The sequence below is a fragment of the Salmo salar genome, chromosome 08, assembly GCF_965601325.2.
Source record: "Salmo salar chromosome 08, fSalSal1, whole genome shotgun sequence".
In the NCBI taxonomy this organism is placed as follows: domain Eukaryota; kingdom Metazoa; phylum Chordata; class Actinopteri; order Salmoniformes; family Salmonidae; genus Salmo; species Salmo salar.
Window position 1 is genome coordinate 4,887,501 of NC_138298.1, and position 16,589 is coordinate 4,904,089.

The window sequence follows — 16,589 nt, forward strand, 5'->3', positions numbered from 1 at the left end:
AAATGGTACTTTCAGAGTGACCTTGTTTTGAGAAATTGTTTATTTCTTTATTACATCATTGCAACTTGCTGAAAAGTGTCAACAGTGTTCTTATCATCCTGATTAAGCAGTTCAACAAACATGGTACTTACAGAGTGACCTTGTTTTTGAGAAACGGTTAATTTCTGTATTACATGATTGCAACTTGCTGAAAAGTGTCAACAGTGTTCCTATCATCCTGATTAAGCAATACAGCAAAAAATGGTTCTTACAGAGTGCATCAAACATGATTTAGACCTTGTTTGTGAAACACAATTTATATCTGTATTTCATGATTGCAACTTGCTGAAAAGTGTCAACAATGTTCCTTTCATCGAGCTTAAACAGTACAGCAAAATGGTACTTACAGAGTGACTCAAACATGATTTAGACCTTGTTTATGAAAAACTGTTTATTTCTGTATTTCATAATTGCAACTTGCTGAAAAGTGTCAACAGTGTTCCTATCATCAGGAGTAAGCTGTACAGCAAAATGGTACTTACAGAGTGACTCAAACATGATTTAGACCTTGTTTTTGAGAAACTGTTTATTTCTGTATTTCATGATTGCAACTTGCTGAAAAGTGTCAACAGTGTTTCTATCATCCTGATTAAGCAATACAGCAAAAATGGTTCTTACAGAGTGCATCAAAAATGATTTAGACCTTGTTTGTGAAAAACTATTTATTTCTGTATTTCATGATTGCAACTTGCTGAAAAGTGTTAACAGGGTTCCTTTCATTGAGTTTAAACAGTACAGCAAAATGGTACTTTCAGAGTGACCTTGTTTTGAGAAATTGTTTATTTCTTTATTACATCATTGCAACTTGCTGAAAAGTGTCAACAGTGTTCTTATCATCCTGATTAAGCAGTTCAACAAACATGGTACTTACAGAGTGACCTTGTTTTTGAGAAACGGTTAATTTCTGTATTACATGATTGCAACTTGCTGAAAAGTGTCAACAGTGTTCCTATCATCCTGATTAAGCAATACAGCAAAAAATGGTTCTTACAGAGTGCATCAAACATGATTTAGACCTTGTTTGTGAAACACTATTTATATCTGTATTTCATGATTGCAACTTGCTGAAAAGTGTCAACAATGTTCCTTTCATCGAGCTTAAACAGTACAGCAAAATGGTACTTACAGAGTGACTCAAACATGATTTAGACCTTGTTTATGAAAAACTGTTTATTTCTGTATTTCATAATTGCAACTTGCTGAAAAGTGTCAACAGTGTTCCTATCATCAGGAGTAAGCTGTACAGCAAAATGGTACTTACAGAGTGACTCAAACATGATTTAGACCTTGTTTTTGAAAAACTGTTTATTTCTGTATTTCATGATTGCAACTTGCTGAAAAGTGTCAACAGTGTTCCTATCATCTGGATTAAGCAGTACGGCAACAATGATACAGAGTGTCTCAAACATGATTTAGACCTTGTTCATGAAAAACTGTTTATTTCTGTATTTCATGATTGCAACTTGCTGAAAAGAGTCAACAGTTTTCAAATCATCTGGATTAAGCAGTACGGCAACAATGGTTCTTACAGAGTGACTCAAACATGATTTAGACCTTGTTTTTGAAAAACTGTTTATTTCTGTATTTCATGATTGCAACTTGCTGAAAAGTGTCAACAGTGTTCCTATCATCTGGATTAAGCAGTACGGAAAAAATGATACAGAGTGGCTCAAACATGATTTAGACCTTGTTTATGAAAAACTGTTTATTTCTGTATTTCATAATTACAACTTGCTGAAAAGTGTCAACAGTGTTCCTATCATCAGGAGTAAGCTGTACAGCAAAATGGTACTTACAGAGTGACTCAAACATGATTTAGACCTTGTTTTTGAAAAACTGTTTATTTCTGTATTTCATGATTGCAACTGGTTGAAAAGTGTCAACAATGTTCCTATCATCGATTTTAAACAGTACAGCAAAATGGTACTTACAGAGTGACTCAAACATGATTTAGACCTTGTTTTTGAAAAACTGTTTATTTCTGTATTTCATGATTGCAACTTGCTGAAAAGTGTCAACAGTGTTCCTATCATCTGGATTAAGCAGTACGGAAAAAATGATACAGAGTGGCTCAAACATGATTTAGACCTTGTTTATGAAAAACTGTTTATTTCTGTATTTCATGATTGCAACTTGCTGAAAAGTGTCAACAGTGTTCCTATCATCTGGATTAAGCTGTAAAGCAAAATGGTACTTACAGAGTGACTCAAACATGATTTAGACCTTGTTTATGAAAAACTGTTTATTTCTGTATTTCATGATTGCAACTTGCTGAAAAGTGTCAACAGTGTTCTTATCATCTGGATTAAGCAGTACGGCAACAATGATACAGAGTGTCTCAAACATGATTTAGACCTTGTTCATGAAAAACTGTTTATTTCTGTATTTCATGATTGCAACTTGCTGAAAAGTGTCAACAGTGTTCCTATCATCTGGATTAAGCTGTAAAGCAAAATGGTACTTACAGAGTGACTCAAACATGATTTAGACCTTGTTTTGGAAAAACTGTTTATTTCTGTATTTCATAACTGCAACTTGCTGAAAAGTGTCAACAGTGTTCCTATCATCAATTTTAAACAGCACAGCAAAATGGTACTTACAGAGTGACTCAAACATGAATTAGATCTTGTTTTGGAAAAACTGTTTATTTCTGTATTTCATGATTGCAACTTGCTGAAACGTGTCAACATTTTTCCTATCATCAGGATTAAGCTGTACAGCAAAATGGTACTTACAGAGTGACTCAAACATGATTTAGACCTTGTTTTTGAAAAACTGTTTATTTCTGTATTTCATGATTGCAACTGGTTGAAAAGTGTCAACAATGTTCCTATCATCGATTTTAAACAGTACAGCAAAATGGTACTTACAGAGTGACTCAAACATGATTTAGACCTTGTTTTTGAAAAACTGTTTATTTCTGTATTTCATGATTGCAACTTGCTGAAAAGTGTCAACAGTGTTCCTATCATCAATTTTAAACAGCACAGCAAAATGGTACTTACAGAGTGACTCAAACATGAATTAGATCTTTTTTATGAAAAACTGTTTATTTCTGTATTTCATGATTGCAACTTGCTGAAACGTGTCAACAGTGTTCCTATCATCTGGATTAAGCAGTACGGCAACAATGGTACTTACAGAGTGACTCAACCATGATTTAGACCTTGTTTGTGAAAAACTATTTATATCTGTATTTCATGATTGCAACTTGCTGAAAAGTGTCAACAATGTTCCTTTCATTGAGCTTAAACAGTACAGCAAAATGGTACTTACAGAGTGACTCAAACATGACTTTACACCTTGTTTTTGAAAAACTGTTTATTTCTGTATTTCATGATTGCAACTTGCTGAAAAGTGTTAACAGGGTTCCTTTCATTGAGTTTAAACAGTACAGCAAAATGGTACTTTCAGAGTGAACTTGTTTTTGAGAAACTATTTATTTCTGTATTACATGATTGCAACTTGCTGAAAAGTGTCAACAGTGTTTCTATCATCCTGATTAAGCAATACAGCAAAAATGGTTCTTACAGAGTGCATCAAAAATGATTTAGACCTTGTTTGTGAAAAACTATTTATTTCTGTATTTTATGATTGCAACTTGCTGAAAAGTGTTAACAGGGTTCCTTTCATTGAGTTTAAACAGTACAGCAAAATGGTACTTTCAGAGTGACCTTGTTTTGAGAAATTGTTTATTTCTTTATTACATCATTGCAACTTGCTGAAAAGTGTCAACAGTGTTCTTATCATCCTGATTAAGCAGTTCAACAAACATGGTACTTACAGAGTGACCTTGTTTTTGAGAAACGGTTAATTTCTGTATTACATGATTGCAACTTGCTGAAAAGTGTCAACAGTGTTCCTATCATCCTGATTAAGCAATACAGCAAAAAATGGTTCTTACAGAGTGCATCAAACATGATTTAGACCTTGTTTGTGAAACACTATTTATATCTGTATTTCATGATTGCAACTTGCTGAAAAGTGTCAACAATGTTCCTTTCATCGAGCTTAAACAGTACAGCAAAATGGTACTTACAGAGTGACTCAAACATGATTTAGACCTTGTTTATGAAAAACTGTTTATTTCTGTATTTCATAATTGCAACTTGCTGAAAAGTGTCAACAGTGTTCCTATCATCAGGAGTAAGCTGTACAGCAAAATGGTACTTACAGAGTGACTCAAACATGATTTAGACCTTGTTTTTGAAAAACTGTTTATTTCTGTATTTCATGATTGCAACTTGCTGAAAAGTGTCAACAGTGTTCCTATCATCTGGATTAAGCAGTACGGCAACAATGATACAGAGTGTCTCAAACATGATTTAGACCTTGTTCATGAAAAACTGTTTATTTCTGTATTTCATGATTGCAACTTGCTGAAAAGAGTCAACAGTTTTCAAATCATCTGGATTAAGCAGTACGGCAACAATGGTTCTTACAGAGTGACTCAAACATGATTTAGACCTTGTTTTTGAAAAACTGTTTATTTCTGTATTTCATGATTGCAACTTGCTGAAAAGTGTCAACAGTGTTCCTATCATCTGGATTAAGCAGTACGGAAAAAATGATACAGAGTGGCTCAAACATGATTTAGACCTTGTTTATGAAAAACTGTTTATTTCTGTATTTCATAATTACAACTTGCTGAAAAGTGTCAACAGTGTTCCTATCATCAGGAGTAAGCTGTACAGCAAAATGGTACTTACAGAGTGACTCAAACATGATTTAGACCTTGTTTTTGAAAAACTGTTTATTTCTGTATTTCATGATTGCAACTGGTTGAAAAGTGTCAACAATGTTCCTATCATCGATTTTAAACAGTACAGCAAAATGGTACTTACAGAGTGACTCAAACATGATTTAGACCTTGTTTTTGAAAAACTGTTTATTTCTGTATTTCATGATTGCAACTGGTTGAAAAGTGTCAACAATGTTCCTATCATCGATTTTAAACAGTACAGCAAAATGGTACTTACAGAGTGACTCAAACACGATTTAGACCTTGTTTTTGAAAAACTGTTTATTTCTGTATTTCATGATTGCAACTTTCTGAAAAGTTTCAACAGTGTTCCTATCATCTGGATTAAGCAGTACGGAAAAAATGATACAGAGTGGCTCAAACATGATTTAGACCTTGTTTATGAAAAACTGTTTATTTCTGTATTTCATGATTGCAACTTGCTGAAAAGTGTCAACAGTGTTCCTATCATCGATTTTAAACAGTACAGCAAAATGGTACTTACAGAGTGACTCAAACACGATTTAGACCTTGTTTTTGAAAAACTGTTTATTTCTGTATTTCACGATTGCAACTTGCTGAAAAGTGTCAACAGTGTTCCTATCATCTGGATTAAGCAGTACGGAAAAAATGATACAGAGTGGCTCAAACATGATTTAGACCTTGTTCATGAAAAACTGTTTATTTCTGTATTTCATGATTGCAACTTGCTGAAAAGAGTCAACAGTTTTCAAATCATCTGGATTAAGCAGTACGGCAACAATGGTTCTTACAGAGTGACTCAAACATGATTTAGACCTTGTTTTTGAAAAACTGTTTATTTCTGTATTTCATGATTGCAACTTGCTGAAAAGTGTCAACAGTGTTCCTATCATCTGGATTAAGCAGTACGGAAAAAATGATACAGAGTGGCTCAAACATGATTTAGACCTTGTTTATGAAAAACTGTTTATTTCTGTATTTCATAATTACAACTTGCTGAAAAGTGTCAACAGTGTTCCTATCATCAGGAGTAAGCTGTACAGCAAAATGGTACTTACAGAGTGACTCAAACATGATTTAGACCTTGTTTTTGAAAAACTGTTTATTTCTGTATTTCATGATTGCAACTGGTTGAAAAGTGTCAACAATGTTCCTATCATCGATTTTAAACAGTACAGCAAAATGGTACTTACAGAGTGACTCAAACATGATTTAGACCTTGTTTTTGAAAAACTGTTTATTTCTGTATTTCATGATTGCAACTGGTTGAAAAGTGTCAACAATGTTCCTATCATCGATTTTAAACAGTACAGCAAAATGGTACTTACAGAGTGACTCAAACACGATTTAGACCTTGTTTTTGAAAAACTGTTTATTTCTGTATTTCATGATTGCAACTTGCTGAAAAGTTTCAACAGTGTTCCTATCATCTGGATTAAGCAGTACGGAAAAAATGATACAGAGTGGCTCAAACATGATTTAGACCTTGTTTATGAAAAACTGTTTATTTCTGTATTTCATGATTGCAACTTGCTGAAAAGTGTCAACAGTGTTCCTATCATCGATTTTAAACAGTACAGCAAAATGGTACTTACAGAGTGACTCAAACACGATTTAGACCTTGTTTTTGAAAAACTGTTTATTTCTGTATTTCATGATTGCAACTTGCTGAAAAGTTTCAACAGTGTTCCTATCATCTGGATTAAGCAGTACGGAAAAAATGATACAGAGTGGCTCAAACATGATTTAGACCTTGTTTATGAAAAACTGTTTATTTCTGTATTTCATGATTGCAACTTGCTGAAAAGTGTCAACAGTGTTCCTATCATCTGGATTAAGCTGTAAAGCAAAATGGTACTTACAGAGTGACTCAAACATGATTTAGACCTTGTTTTGGAAAAACTGTTTATTTCTGTATTTCATAACTGCAACTTGCTGAAAAGTGTCAACAGTGTTCCTATCATCAATTTTAAACAGCACAGCAAAATGGTACTTACAGAGTGACTCAAACATGAATTAGATCTTGTTTTGGAAAAACTGTTTATTTCTGTATTTCATGATTGCAACTTGCTGAAACGTGTCAACATTTTTCCTATCATCAGGATTAAGCTGTACAGCAAAATGGTACTTACAGAGTGACTCAAACATGATTTAGACCTTGTTTTTGAAAAACTGTTTATTTCTGTATTTCATGATTGCAACTGGTTGAAAAGTGTCAACAATGTTCCTATCATCGATTTTAAACAGTACAGCAAAATGGTACTTACAGAGTGACTCAAACATGATTTAGACCTTGTTTTTGAAAAACTGTTTATTTCTGTATTTCATGATTGCAACTTGCTGAAACGTGTCAACAGTGTTCCTATCATCTGGATTAAGCAGTACGGCAACAATGGTACTTACAGAGTGACTCAACCATGATTTAGACCTTGTTTGTGAAAAACTATTTATATCTGTATTTCATGATTGCAACTTGCTGAAAAGTGTCAACAATGTTCCTTTCATTGAGCTTAAACAGTACAGCAAAATGGTACTTACAGAGTGACTCAAACATGACTTTACACCTTGTTTTTGAAAAACTGTTTATTTCTGTATTTCATGATTGCAACTTGCTGAAAAGTGTTAACAGGGTTCCTTTCATTGAGTTTAAACAGTACAGCAAAATGGTACTTTCAGAGTGACCTTGTTTTTGAGAAACTATTTATTTCTGTATTACATGATTGCAACTTGCTGAAAAGTGTCAACAGTGTTTCTATCATCCTGATTAAGCAATACAGCAAAAATGGTTCTTACAGAGTGCATCAAAAATGATTTAGACCTTGTTTGTGAAAAACTATTTATTTCTGTATTTCATGATTGCAACTTGCTGAAAAGTGTTAACAGGGTTCCTTTCATTGAGTTTAAACAGTACAGCAAAATGGTACTTTCAGAGTGACCTTGTTTTGAGAAATTGTTTATTTCTTTATTACATCATTGCAACTTGCTGAAAAGTGTCAACAGTGTTCTTATCATCCTGATTAAGCAGTTCAACAAACATGGTACTTACAGAGTGACCTTGTTTTTGAGAAACGGTTAATTTCTGTATTACATGATTGCAACTTGCTGAAAAGTGTCAACAGTGTTCCTATCATCCTGATTAAGCAATACAGCAAAAAATGGTTCTTACAGAGTGCATCAAACATGATTTAGACCTTGTTTGTGAAACACAATTTATATCTGTATTTCATGATTGCAACTTGCTGAAAAGTGTCAACAATGTTCCTTTCATCGAGCTTAAACAGTACAGCAAAATGGTACTTACAGAGTGACTCAAACATGATTTAGACCTTGTTTATGAAAAACTGTTTATTTCTGTATTTCATAATTGCAACTTGCTGAAAAGTGTCAACAGTGTTCCTATCATCTGGATTAAGCAGTACGGCAACAATGATACAGAGTGTCTCAAACATGATTTAGACCTTGTTCATGAAAAACTGTTTATTTCTGTATTTCATGATTGCAACTTGCTGAAAAGAGTCAACAGTTTTCAAATCATCTGGATTAAGCAGTACGGCAACAATGGTTCTTACAGAGTGACTCAAACATGATTTAGACCTTGTTTTTGAAAAACTGTTTATTTCTGTATTTCATGATTGCAACTGGTTGAAAAGTGTCAACAATGTTCCTATCATCGATTTTAAACAGTACAGCAAAATGGTACTTACAGAGTGACTCAAACATGATTTAGACCTTGTTTTTGAAAAACTGTTTATTTCTGTATTTCATGATTGCAACTGGTTGAAAAGTGTCAACAATGTTCCTATCATCGATTTTAAACAGTACAGCAAAATGGTACTTACAGAGTGACTCAAACACGATTTAGACCTTGTTTTTGAAAAACTGTTTATTTCTGTATTTCATGATTGCAACTTGCTGAAAAGTGTCAACAGTGTTCCTATCATCTGGATTAAGCAGTACGGAAAAAATGATACAGAGTGGCTCAAACATGATTTAGACCTTGTTTATGAAAAACTGTTTATTTCTGTATTTCATGATTGCAACTTGCTGAAAAGTGTCAACAGTGTTCCTATCATCTGGATTAAGCAGTACGGCAACAATGGTACTTACAGATTGACTCAACCATGATTTAGACCTTGTTTTGGAAAAACTGTTTATTTCTGTATTTCATGATTGCAACTTGCTGAAAAGTGTCAACAGTGTTCCTATCATCTGGATTAAGCTGTAAAGCAAAATGGTACTTACAGAGTGACTCAAACATGATTTAGACCTTGTTTATGAAAAACTGTTTATTTCTGTATTTCATGATTGCAACTTGCTGAAAAGTGTCAACAGTGTTCCTATCATCTGGATTAAGCAGTACGGCAACAATGATACAGAGTGTCTCAAACATGATTTAGACCTTGTTCATGAAAAACTGTTTATTTCTGTATTTCATGATTGCAACTTGCTGAAAAGTGTCAACAGTGTTCCTATCATCTGGATTAAGCAGTACAGCAAAATGGATACAGAGTGGCTCAAACATGATTTAGACCTTGTTTATGAAAAACTGTTTATTTCTGTATTTCATGATTGCAACTTGCTGAAAAGTGTCAACAGTGTTCCTATCATCGATTTTAAACAGTACAGCAAAATGGTACTTACAGAGTGACTCAAACACGATTTAGACCTTGTTTTTGAAAAACTGTTTATTTCTGTATTTCATGATTGCAACTTGCTGAAAAGTGTCAACAGTGTTCCTATCATCTGATTAAGCAGTACAGCAAAAATGGTACTTACAGAGTGGCTCAAACATGATTTAGACCTTGTTTATGAAAAACTGTTTATTTCTGTATTTCATGATTGCAACTTGCTGAAAAGTGTCAACAGTGTTCCTATCATCTGGATTAAGCAGTACAGCAAAATGGTACTTACAGAGTGACTCAAACATGATTTAGACCTTGTTTATGAAAAACTGTTTATTTCTGTATTTCATAATTGCAACTTGCTGAAAAGTGTCAACAGTGTTCCTATCATCTGGATTAAGCAGTACGGCAACAATGGTACTTACAGAGTGACTCAAACATGATTTAGACCTTGTTTTGGAAAAACTGTTTATTTCTGTATTTCATGATTGCAACTTGCTGAAAAGTGTCAACAGTTTTCCTATCATCTGGATTAAGCTGTACAGCAAAATGGTACTTACAGAGTGACTCAAACATGATTTAGACCTTGTTTTTGAAAAACTGTTTATTTCTGTATTTCATGATTGCAACTGGTTGAAAAGTGTCAACAATGTTCCTATCATCGATTTTAAACAGTACAGCAAAATGGTACTTACAGAGTGACTCAAACATGATTTAGACCTTGTTTTTGAAAAACTGTTTATTTCTGTATTTCATGATTGCAACTTGCTGAAAAGTGTCAACAGTGTTCCTATCATCGATTTTAAACAGTACAGCAAAATGGTACTTACAGAGTGACTCAAACATGATTTAGACCTTGTTTTTGAAAAACTGTTTATTTCTGTATTTCATGATTGCAACTTGCTGAAACGTGTCAACAGTGTTCCTATCATCTGGATTAAGCAGTACGGCAACAATGGTACTTACAGAGTGACTCAACCATGATTTAGACCTTGTTTGTGAAAAACTATTTATATCTGTATTTCATGATTGCAACTTGCTGAAAAGTGTCAACAATGTTCCTTTCATTGAGCTTAAACAGTACAGCAAAATGGTACTTACAGAGTGACTCAAACATGACTTTACACCTTGTTTTTGAAAAACTGTTTATTTCTGTATTTCATGATTGCAACTTGCTGAAAAGTGTTAACAGGGTTCCTTTCATTGAGTTTAAACAGTACAGCAAAATGGTACTTTCAGAGTGACCTTGTTTTTGAGAAACTATTTATTTCTGTATTACATGATTGCAACTTGCTGAAAAGTGTCAACAGTGTTTCTATCATCCTGATTAAGCAATACAGCAAAAATGGTTCTTACAGAGTGCATCAAAAATGATTTAGACCTTGTTTGTGAAAAACTATTTATTTCTGTATTTCATGATTGCAACTTGCTGAAAAGTGTCAACAGTGTTCCTATCATCTGGATTAAGCTGTAAAGCAAAATGGTACTTACAGAGTGACTCAAACATGATTTAGACCTTGTTTATGAAAAACTGTTTATTTCTGTATTTCATGATTGCAACTTGCTGAAAAGTTTCAACAATGTTCCTATCATCGATTTTAAACAGTACAGCAAAATGGTACTTACAGAGTGACTCAAACATGATTTAGACCTTGTTTTTGAAAAACTGTTTATTTCTGTATTTCATGATTGCAACTGGTTGAAAAGTGTCAACAATGTTCCTATCATCGATTTTAAACAGTACAGCAAAATGGTACTTACAGAGTGACTCAAACACGATTTAGACCTTGTTTTTGAAAAACTGTTTATTTCTGTATTTCATGATTGCAACTTGCTGAAAAGTGTCAACAGTGTTCCTATCATCTGGATTAAGCAGTACGGAAAAAATGATACAGAGTGGCTCAAACATGATTTAGACCTTGTTTATGAAAAACTGTTTATTTCTGTATTTCATGATTGCAACTTGCTGAAAAGTGTCAACAGTGTTCCTATCATCTGGATTAAGCAGTACGGCAACAATGGTACTTACAGATTGACTCAACCATGATTTAGACCTTGTTTTGGAAAAACTGTTTATTTCTGTATTTCATGATTGCAACTTGCTGAAAAGTGTCAACAGTGTTCCTATCATCTGGATTAAGCTGTAAAGCAAAATGGTACTTACAGAGTGACTCAAACATGATTTAGACCTTGTTTATGAAAAACTGTTTATTTCTGTATTTCATGATTGCAACTTGCTGAAAAGTGTCAACAGTGTTCCTATCATCTGGATTAAGCAGTACGGCAACAATGATACAGAGTGTCTCAAACATGATTTAGACCTTGTTCATGAAAAACTGTTTATTTCTGTATTTCATGATTGCAACTTGCTGAAAAGTGTCAACAGTGTTCCTATCATCTGGATTAAGCTGTAAAGCAAAATGGTACTTACAGAGTGACTCAAACATGATTTAGACCTTGTTTTGGAAAAACTGTTTATTTCTGTATTTCATAACTGCAACTTGCTGAAAAGTGTCAACAGTGTTCCTATCATCAATTTTAAACAGCACAGCAAAATGGTACTTACAGAGTGACTCAAACATGATTTAGACCTTGTTTTTGAAAAACTGTTTATTTCTGTATTTCATGATTGCAACTTGCTGAAAAGTGTCAACAGTGTTCCTATCATCGATTTTAAACAGTACAGCAAAATGGTACTTACAGAGTGACTCAAACATGATTTAGATCTTTTTTATGAAAAACTGTTTATTTCTGTATTTCATGATTGCAACTTGCTGAAACGTGTCAACAGTGTTCCTATCATCTGGATTAAGCAGTACGGCAACAATGGTACTTACAGAGTGACTCAACCATGATTTAGACCTTGTTTGTGAAAAACTATTTATATCTGTATTTCATGATTGCAACTTGCTGAAAAGTGTCAACAATGTTCCTTTCATTGAGCTTAAACAGTACAGCAAAATGGTACTTACAGAGTGACTCAAACATGACTTTACACCTTGTTTTTGAAAAACTGTTTATTTCTGTATTTCATGATTGCAACTTGCTGAAAAGTGTTAACAGGGTTCCTTTCATTGAGTTTAAACAGTACAGCAAAATGGTACTTTCAGAGTGACCTTGTTTTTGAGAAACTATTTATTTCTGTATTACATGATTGCAACTTGCTGAAAAGTGTCAACAGTGTTTCTATCATCCTGATTAAGCAATACAGCAAAAATGGTTCTTACAGAGTGCATCAAAAATGATTTAGACCTTGTTTGTGAAAAACTATTTATTTCTGTATTTCATGATTGCAACTTGCTGAAAAGTGTTAACAGGGTTCCTTTCATTGAGTTTAAACAGTACAGCAAAATGGTACTTTCAGAGTGACCTTGTTTTGAGAAATTGTTTATTTCTTTATTACATCATTGCAACTTGCTGAAAAGTGTCAACAGTGTTCTTATCATCCTGATTAAGCAGTTCAACAAACATGGTACTTACAGAGTGACCTTGTTTTTGAGAAACGGTTAATTTCTGTATTACATGATTGCAACTTGCTGAAAAGTGTCAACAGTGTTCCTATCATCCTGATTAAGCAATACAGCAAAAAATGGTTCTTACAGAGTGCATCAAACATGATTTAGACCTTGTTTGTGAAACACTATTTATATCTGTATTTCATGATTGCAACTTGCTGAAAAGTGTCAACAATGTTCCTTTCATCGAGCTTAAACAGTACAGCAAAATGGTACTTACAGAGTGACTCAAACATGATTTAGACCTTGTTTATGAAAAACTGTTTATTTCTGTATTTCATAAATGCAACTTGCTGAAAAGTGTCAACAGTGTTCCTATCATCTGGATTAAGCTGTAAAGCAAAATGGTACTTACAGAGTGACTCAAACATGATTTAGACCTTGTTTATGAAAAACTGTTTATTTCTGTATTTCATGATTGCAACTTGCTGAAAAGTGTCAACAGTGTTCCTATCATCTGGATGAAGCAGTACGGCAACAATGATACAGAGTGTCTCAAACATGATTTAGACCTTGTTCATGAAAAACTGTTTATTTCTGTATTTCATGATTGCAACTTGCTGAAAAGTGTCAACAGTGTTCCTATCATCTGGATTAAGCAGTACGGCAACAATGGTACTTACAGAGTGACTCAAACATGATTTAGACCTTGTTTATGAAAAACTGTTTATTTCTGTATTTCATGATTGCAACTTGCTGAAAAGTGTCAACAATGTTCCTATCATCGATTTTAAACAGTACAGCAAAATGGTACTTACAGAGTGACTCAAACATGATTTAGACCTTGTTTTTGAAAAACTGTTTATTTCTGTATTTCATGATTGCAACTGGTTGAAAAGTGTCAACAATGTTCCTATCATCGATTTTAAACAGTACAGCAAAATGGTACTTACAGAGTGACTCAAACACGATTTAGACCTTGTTTTTGAAAAACTGTTTATTTCTGTATTTCATGATTGCAACTTGCTGAAAAGTGTCAACAGTGTTCCTATCATCTGGATTAAGCAGTACGGAAAAAATGATACAGAGTGGCTCAAACATGATTTAGACCTTGTTTATGAAAAACTGTTTATTTCTGTATTTCATGATTGCAACTTGCTGAAAAGTGTCAACAGTGTTCCTATCATCTGGATTAAGCAGTACGGCAACAATGGTACTTACAGATTGACTCAACCATGATTTAGACCTTGTTTTGGAAAAACTGTTTATTTCTGTATTTCATGATTGCAACTTGCTGAAAAGTGTCAACAGTGTTCCTATCATCTGGATTAAGCTGTAAAGCAAAATGGTACTTACAGAGTGACTCAAACATGATTTAGACCTTGTTTATGAAAAACTGTTTATTTCTGTATTTCATGATTGCAACTTGCTGAAAAGTGTCAACAGTGTTCCTATCATCGATTTTAAACAGTACAGCAAAATGGTACTTACAGAGTGACTCAAACATGATTTAGACCTTGTTTTGGAAAAACTGTTTATTTCTGTATTTCATGATTGCAACTTGCTGAAAAGTGTCAACAGTGTTCCTATCATCTGGATTAAGCAGTACAGCAAAAATGGTACTTACAGAGTGACTCAAACATGATTTAGACCTTGTTTATGAAAAACTGTTTATTTCTGTATTTCATGATTGCAACTTGCTGAAAAGTGTCAACAGTGTTCCTATCATCAGGATTAAGCAGTACAGCAAAATGGTACTTACAGAGTGACTCAAACATGATTTAGACCTTGTTTTTGAAAAACTGTTTATTTCTGTATTTCATGATTGCAACTGGTTGAAAAGTGTCAACAATGTTCCTATCATCGATTTTAAACAGTACAGCAAAATGGTACTTACAGAGTGACTCAAACACGATTTAGACCTTGTTTTTGAAAAACTGTTTATTTCTGTATTTCATGATTGCAACTTGCTGAAAAGTGTCAACAGTGTTCCTATCATCTGGATTAAGCAGTACGGCAACAATGATACAGAGTGTCTCAAACATGATTTAGACCTTGTTTATGAAAAACTGTTTATTTCTGTATTTCATGATTGCAACTTGCTGAAAAGTGTCAACAGTGTTCCTATCATCTGGATTAAGCAGTACGGCAACAATGGTACTTACAGATTGACTCAACCATGATTTAGACCTTGTTTTGGAAAAACTGTTTATTTCTGTATTTCATGATTGCAACTTGCTGAAAAGTGTCAACAGTGTTCCTATCATCTGGATTAAGCTGTAAAGCAAAATGGTACTTACAGAGTGACTCAAACATGATTTAGACCTTGTTTTGGAAAAACTGTTTATTTCTGTATTTCATAACTGCAACTTGCTGAAAAGTGTCAACAGTGTTCCTATCATCAATTTTAAACAGCACAGCAAAATGGTACTTACAGAGTGACTCAAACATGAATTAGATCTTGTTTTGGAAAAACTGTTTATTTCTGTATTTCATGATTGCAACTTGCTGAAACGTGTCAACATTTTTCGTATCATCAGGATTAAGCTGTACAGCAAAATGGTACTTACAGAGTGACTCAAACATGATTTAGACCTTGTTTTTGAAAAACTGTTTATTTCTGTATTTCATGATTGCAACTGGTTGAAAAGTGTCAACAATGTTCCTATCATCGATTTTAAACAGTACAGCAAAATGGTACTTACAGAGTGACTCAAACATGATTTAGACCTTGTTTTTGAAAAACTGTTTATTTCTGTATTTCATGATTGCAACTTGCTGAAAAGTGTCAACAGTGTTCCTATCATCAATTTTAAACAGCACAGCAAAATGGTACTTACAGAGTGACTCAAACATGAATTAGATCTTTTTTATGAAAAACTGTTTATTTCTGTATTTCATGATTGCAACTTGCTGAAACGTGTCAACAGTGTTCCTATCATCTGGATTAAGCAGTACGGCAACAATGGTACTTACAGAGTGACTCAACCATGATTTAGACCTTTTTTTGGAAAAACTGTTTATTTCTGTATTTCATGATTGCAACTTGCTGAAAAGTGTCAACAGTGTTCCTATCATCAGGATTAAGCAGTACGGAAAAAATGATACAGAGTGGCTCAAACATGATTTAGACCTTGTTTATGAAAAACTGTTTATTTCTGTATTTCATAATTACAACTTGCTGAAAAGTGTCAACAGTGTTCCTATCATCAGGAGTAAGCTGTACAGCAAAATGGTACTTACAGAGTGACTCAAACATGATTTAGACCTTGTTTTTGAAAAACTGTTTATTTCTGTATTTCATGATTGCAACTGGTTGAAAAGTGTCAACAATGTTCCTATCATCGATTTTAAACAGTACAGCAAAATGGTACTTACAGAGTGACTCAAACACGATTTAGACCTTGTTTTTGAAAAACTGTTTATTTCTGTATTTCATGATTGCAACTTGCTGAAAAGTGTCAACAGTGTTCCTATCATCTGGATTAAGCAGTACGGAAAAAATGATACAGAGTGGCTCAAACATGATTTAGACCTTGTTTATGAAAAACTGTTTATTTCTGTATTTCATAATTACAACTTGCTGAAAAGTGTCAACAGTGTTCCTATCATCTGGATTAAGCAGTACGGCAACAATGGTACTTACAGATTGACTCAACCATGATTTAGACCTTGTTTTGGAAAAACTGTTTATTTCTGTATTTCATGATTGCAACTTGCTGAAAAGTGTCAACAGTGTTCCTATCATCT